This window comes from Petromyzon marinus, assembly GCF_048934315.1.
Source record: "Petromyzon marinus isolate PM22_M1 ecotype Great Lakes invasive population chromosome 80 unlocalized genomic scaffold, UKy_Petmar_22M1.pri1.0 chr80_unloc.2, whole genome shotgun sequence".
Taxonomy (NCBI): Eukaryota; Metazoa; Chordata; class Hyperoartia; order Petromyzontiformes; family Petromyzontidae; genus Petromyzon; species Petromyzon marinus.
In genome coordinates this window covers 627236-634112 of record NW_027422630.1, presented here as the reverse complement: position 1 = coordinate 634112, position 6877 = coordinate 627236, and positions in this window count along the sequence as shown.

Genomic DNA, 6877 nt, shown 5'->3' with positions numbered 1-6877 from the left:
GGCAGTGTTGAGTCTATGGGGCAGTGTTGAATCTATGGGCAGTGTTGAGTCTATGGGCCAGTCCTGAGTCTATGGGGCAGTGCTGAGTCTATGGGGCAGTGTTGAGTCTATGGGGCAGTGTTTAGTCTGTAGGGCAGTGTTGAGTCTATGGGCAGTGTTGAGTCTATGGGTAGTGCTGAGTCTATGGGCAGTGCTGAGTCTGTGGGCAGTGTTGAGTCTATGGGCAGTGTTGAGTTTATGGGGCAGTGTTGAGTCTATGGGGCAGTGTTGAGTCTATGGGCAGTGTTGAGTCTATGGGCCAGTGTTGAGTCTATGGGTAGTGTTGAGTCTATGGGGCAGTGCTGAGTCTACAGTGCAGTGCTGAGTCTATGGGGCAGTGCTGAGTCTATGGGGCAGTGTTGAGTCTATGGGTAGCAGTGTTGAGTCTATGGGGCAGTGTTGAGTCTATGGGCAGTGTTGAGTCTATGGAGCAGTTTTGAGTCGATGGGCAGTGCTGAGTCTATGGGGCAGTGCTGAGTCTATGGGTAGCAGTGTTGAGTCTATGGGGCAGTGCTGAGTCTATGGGGCAGTGTTGAGTCTATGGGGCAGTGTTGAGTCTATGGGCAGTGTTGAGTCTATGGGTAGTGCTGAGTCTATGGGCAGTGCTGAGTCTATGGGCAGTGTTGAGTCTATGGGGCAGTGCTGAGTCTATGGGCAGTGTTGAGTCTATGGGCAGTGTTGAATCTATGGGGCAGTGTTGAGTCTATGGGTAGTGCTGAGTCTATGGGCAGTGTTGAGTCTATGGGCAGTGTTGAGTCTATGGGGCAGTGTTGAGTCTATGGGGCAGTGCTGAGTCTATGGGCAGTGCTGAGTCTATGGGGCAGTGTTGAGTCTATGGAGCAGTGCTGAGTCTATGGGCAGTGTTGAGTCTATGGGGCAGTGCTGAGTCTATGGGCAGTGTTGAGTCTATGGGGCAGTGCTGAGTCTATGGGCAGTGTTGAGTCTATGGCGAAGTGTTGAGTCTATGGGGCAGTGTTGAGTCTATGGGCAGTGTTGAGTCTATGGGGCAGTGCTGAGTCTATGGGTAGTGTTGAGTCTATGGGCAGTGTTGAGTCCATGGTGCAGTGTTGAGTCTATGGGTAGCAGTGCTGAGTCTATGGGTAGCAGTGTTGAGTCTATGGGGCAGTGTTGAGTCTATGGGGCAGTGTTGAGTCTATGGGGCAGTGCTGAGTCTATGGGGCAGTGTTGAGTCTATGGGGCAGTGTTGAGTCTATGGGGCAGTGTTGAGTCTATGGGGCAGTGCTGAGTCTATGGGGCAGTCTTCCGCTCGCAATCACCTCTCGCCCGTCACAGGAGTGACTGGCACACAGGGCGGAGGGGGAGATTAGCGCCCTCTTCAGCAGACACAAGGCTGCCTTTGTCTCCCTGATCAAATGTTGTCTTAGTGCCTAACATGGGTTCATTCTCTCCCTCTCAACTTAAGGGTCAAATTCTCTCTCTCTCACTATCACACTCTATCTCTCACTCTCTCTCACACACTATCACACTCTCACACTCTCTCACTCACTCACTCACACTCACTCTCTCTAACTCACTCTCACTCACTATCCCACTCTCTCACACTCTCACTCACTCACTCTATCACACTCTCACTCACTATCCCACTCTCACACTCACTCTCTCTAACTCACTCTCACTCACTATCCCACTCTCACACTCTCACACTCACTCTCTCTAACTCACTCTCACTCACTATCCCACTCTCTCACACTCTCACTCACACACTCTATCACACTCTCTCACACTCTCACTCTCTATCACACTCTCACTCACTATCACACTCTCACACTCTCTCACTCACTCACTCTCTCTAACTCACTCTCACTCACTCACTCTATCACACTCTCTCACACTCTATCACACTCTCTCACACTCTATCACACTCTCACACTCACTCTCACACTATCTCACTCACACTCACTCTCACACACTCTCACACACTCTCGCTCACACTCTATCTCACTCTCACACACTATCACACTCACTCTCACACACTCTCACTCACACACTCTCACTCACACACTCTCACACACTATCGCACACTCTCACTCACACTCACTCTCTCACACTCTCACTCACTATCACACTCACACACACTCTCACACACACTATCACACTATCACACACATTCACACTCTCTCACTCACACACACTCTCACTCACTCTCTCTCTCACACTCTATCACACCCTCTCATTCATACTCTATCTCGCTGTCCCACTCACACACACTCACACACTCTCACACTATATCACACTCTCACTCTCACACTATCACACACTCTCTCACACACACCCTCACACTCTACCACACTCTCACACACTCACTCACTCACACTCGCTCACACTCTCTCTCTCATACTCTCACACACTCTTACTCAAACTCTTCTCACTCACACTCAAACACTCTACCACACACTCTCACACTATCTCACTGTACCATACTCTCTCTAACACTCACACTCTCTCACTCACACTCTCTCACTCACACTCTCTCACACACGCTCTCACTCACTCACACGCTCACACTCTCTCTCACACTCTCACACACTCACTCACTCACTCTACCACACTATCACACTCTCACACACTCTCACACTATCACACACTCTCTCACACTCTCACACTCTCACTCACTCTCTCACACTCTCACACTATCACACACTCTCTCACACTATCACACTATCACACACTCTCTCACACTATCACACTATCACACACTCTCTCACACTATCACACTATCACACACTCTCACACACTCTCACACTATCACACTCTCTCTCACACTCTCACACACTATCACACACTCTCTCTCACACGCTCACACTCTCACACTCTCTCACACTCTCACACTATCACACACTCTCTCACACTCTCACACTATCACACTCTCTCTCACACTCTCACACTATCACACTCTCTCTAACACTCTCTCACACTCTCACACTATCACACACACTATCACACTATCACACTCTCTCTCTCACACTATCACACTCTCTCTCACTCTCTCTCACACTCTCACTCCGATTGTGGAGCCCCACAGGTAAGGACCTCCGTGTGTGTGGGTGATGATGTCTGTGTCACGGTGGCTGGGAGATGTTGACTACCTCGCCTGGTACACAGGAGGTCCTGACTAGAGATGTTGACTACCTCGCCTGGTACACAGGAGGTCGTGGGTCCTGACTAGAGATGTTGACTACCTCGCCTGGTCTGCAGGAGGTCGTGGGTCCTAACGAGAGATGTTGACTACCTCGCCTGGTCTACAGGAGGTCGTGGGTCCTGAGTAGAGATGTTGACTACCTCGCCTGGTCTACAGGAGGTCGTGGGTTCTGACTAGAGATGTTGACTACCTCGCCTGGTCTACAGGAGGTCGTGGGTTCTGACTAGAGATGTTGACTACCTCGCCTGGCCTACAGGAGGTCGTGGGTCTTGACTAGAGATCTTGACTACCTCGCCTGGTCTACAGGAGGTCCTGACTAGAGATGTTGACTACCTCGCCTGGTATACAGGAGGTCGTGGGTCATGACTAGAGATGTTGACTACCTCGCCTGGTCTACAGGAGGTCCTGACTAGAGATGTTGACTACCTCGCCTGGTCTACAGGAGGTCGTGGGTCATGACTAGAGATGTTGACTACCTCGCCTGGTCTACAGGAGGTCGTGGGTCCTGACTAGAGATGTTGACTACCTCGCCTGGTCTACAGGAGGTCGTGGGTCCTGACTAGAGATGTTGACTACCTCGCCTGGTCTGCAGGAGGTCGTGGGTCCTGACTAGAGATGTTGACTACCTCGCCTGGTCTACAGGAGGTCGTGGGTCCTGACTAGAGATGTTGACTACCTCGCCTGGTCTACAGTAGGTCCTGACTAGAGATGTTGACTACCTCGCCTGGTCTACAGGAGGTCGTGGGTCATGACTAGAGATGTTGACTACCTCGCCTGGTCTACAGGAGGTCGTGGGTTCGACCCCTGTCTGTGTGGAGTCTGCGTCTCTCTCCCCGTAGATTTGTCTCCGTGTCCTCCTCCGCCTTTCCCCCCCACGTTTAGAATCAACGTCACCACGCGTCCAGAGGAGTTCGTGGTGATGTGATTGTCCACACGGTGGTGGTGATGTGAATGTCCACACGGTGGTGGTGGTGGTGATGTGAATGTCCACACGGTGGTGGTGGTGGTGATGTGAATGTCCACACGGTGGTGGTGGTGGTGGTGATGTGAATGTCCACACGGTGGTGGTGGTGATGTGAATGTCCACGTGGTGGTGGTGGTGATGTGAATGTCCACACGGTGGTGGTGGTGATGTGAATGTCCACACGGTGGTGGTGATGTGAATGTCCACACGGTGGTGGTGGTGATGTGAATGTCCACACGGTGGTGGTGGTGATGTGAATGTCCACACGGTGGTGGTGGTGATGTGAATGTCCACGTGGTGGTGATGGTGGTGATGATGTGAATGTCCACGTGGTGGTGGTGGTGATGTGAATGTACACACGGTGGTGGTGGTGATGATGTGAATGTCCACACGGTGGTGGTGGTGGTGATGTGAATGTCCACACGGTGATGGTGGTGATGGTGGTGGTGATGTGAATGTCCACACGGTGGTGGTGGTGGTGATGTGAATGTCCACACGGTGATGGTGGTGATGGTGGTGGTGATGTGAATGTCCACACGGTGGTGGTGGTGGTGATGTGAATGTACACACGGTGGTGGTGATGGTGGTGATGGTGGTGGTGATGTGAATGTCCACACGGTGGTGGTGGTGGTGATGTGAATGTCCACACGGTGGTGGTGGTGGTGATGTGAATGTCCACACGGTGATGGTGGTGATGGTGGTGGTGATGTGAATGTCCACACGGTGGTGGTGGTGGTGATGTGAATGTACACACGATGATGGTGGTGATGGCCTCACTACCTCGGTCTGTCCCGTGACCTCCTCCTCCTGCTCCTCCTGTCTGTGTGGTGCTCCCTCCCACAGCACTTGCCCTCCCCAGCGTGAGCTACCTCGGGCCCCCGTGCGGCTGTAGCTTTGCCTGTGGGATGGCGGGCGGCTGGGACCACGTGGCCCTGAGCAGGATGAGGACCCGACCCGGTGACGTCATCGTGGCCTCGTACCCAAAATCAGGTGGAGGGAGATAGTGGGGGGTAGATATAGGGGGAGATGTCTGGGGTTAGTGGGGGGTCTATAGGGGGAGATGTCTGGGGTTAGTGGGGGGTCTATATAGGGGGAGATGTCTGGGGTTAGTGGGGGTAGATATGGGGAGATGTCTGGGGTTAGTGGGGGGTAGATATGGGGAGATGTCTGGGGTTAGTGGGGAGTCTATATAAGGGGAGATGTCTGGGGTTAGTGGGGGGTAGATATAGGGAGAGATGTCTGGGGTTAGTGGGGGGTAGATATGGGGAGATGTCTGGGGTTAGTGGGGGATAGATATGAGAGATGTCTGGGGTTAGTGGGGGGTAGATATAGGGGGAGATGTTTGGGGTTAGTGGGGGGTCTATATAGGGGGAGATGTTTGGGGTTAGTGGGGGGTCTATATAGGGGGAGATGTCTGGGGTTAGTGGGGGGTAGATATGGGGAGATGTCTGGGGTTAGTGGGGGGTAGATATGGGGAGATGTCTGTGGTTAGTGGGGGGTCTATATAGGGGAGATGTCTGGGGTTAGTGGGGGGTCTATATAGGGGAGATGTCTGGGGTTAGTGGGGGTCTATATGGGAGATGTCTGGGGTTAGTGGGGGGTCTATATATGGGGAGATGTCTGGGGTTAGTGGGGGGTAGATATAGGGGGAGATGTCTGGGGTTAGTGGGGGTCTATATAGGGGAGATGTCTGGGATTAGTGGGGGGTAGATATGGGGGGAGATGTCTGGGGTTAGTGGGGGGTCTATATAGGGGGAGATGTCTGGGGTTAGTGGGGGGTAGATATGGGGAGATGTCTGGGGTTAGTGGGGGGTAGATATGGGGAGATGTCTGTGGTTAGTGGGGGGTCTATATAGGGGAGATGTCTGGGGTTAGTGGGGGGTCTATATAGGGGAGATGTCTGGGGTTAGTGGGGGTCTATATGGGAGATGTCTGGGGTTAGTGGGGGGTCTATATATGGGGAGATGTCTGGGGTTAGTGGGGGTAGATATAGGGGGAGATGTCTGGGGTTAGTGGGGGTCTATATAGGGGAGATGTCTGGGATTAGTGGGGGGTAGATATGGGGGGAGATGTCTGGGGTTAGTGGGGGGTCTATATAGGGGGAGATGTCTGGGGTTAGTGGGGGGTCTATATAGGGGGAGATGTCTGGGGTTAGTGGGGGGTCTATATAGGGGGAGATGTCTGGGGTTAGTGGGGGGTCTATATAGGGGGAGATGTCTGGGGTTAGTGGGGGTAGATATAGGGGGAGATGTCTGGGGTTAGTGGGGGGTCTTTATAGGGGGAGATGTCTGGGGTTAGTGGGGGGTCTATATAGGGGGAGATGTCTGGGGTTAGTGGGGGGTAGACATGGGGAGATGTCTGGGGTTAGTGGGGGGTAGATATAGGGGGAGATGTCTGGGGTTAGTGGGGGGTCTTTATAGGGGGAGATGTCTGGGGTTAGTGGGGGGTCTATATATGGGGAGATGTCTGGGGTTAGTGGGGGGTCTTTATATGGGGAGATGTCTGGGGTTAGTGGGGGGTCTTTATATGGGGAGATGTCTGGGGTTAGTGGGGGGTCTTTATAGGGGGAGATGTCTGGGGTTAGTGGGGGGTAGACATGGGGAGATGTCTGGGGTTAGTGGGGGGTAGATATGGGGAGATGTCTGGGGTTAGTGGGGGGTCTTTATAGGGGGAGATGTCTGGGGTTAGTGGGGGGTAGACATGGGGAGATGTCT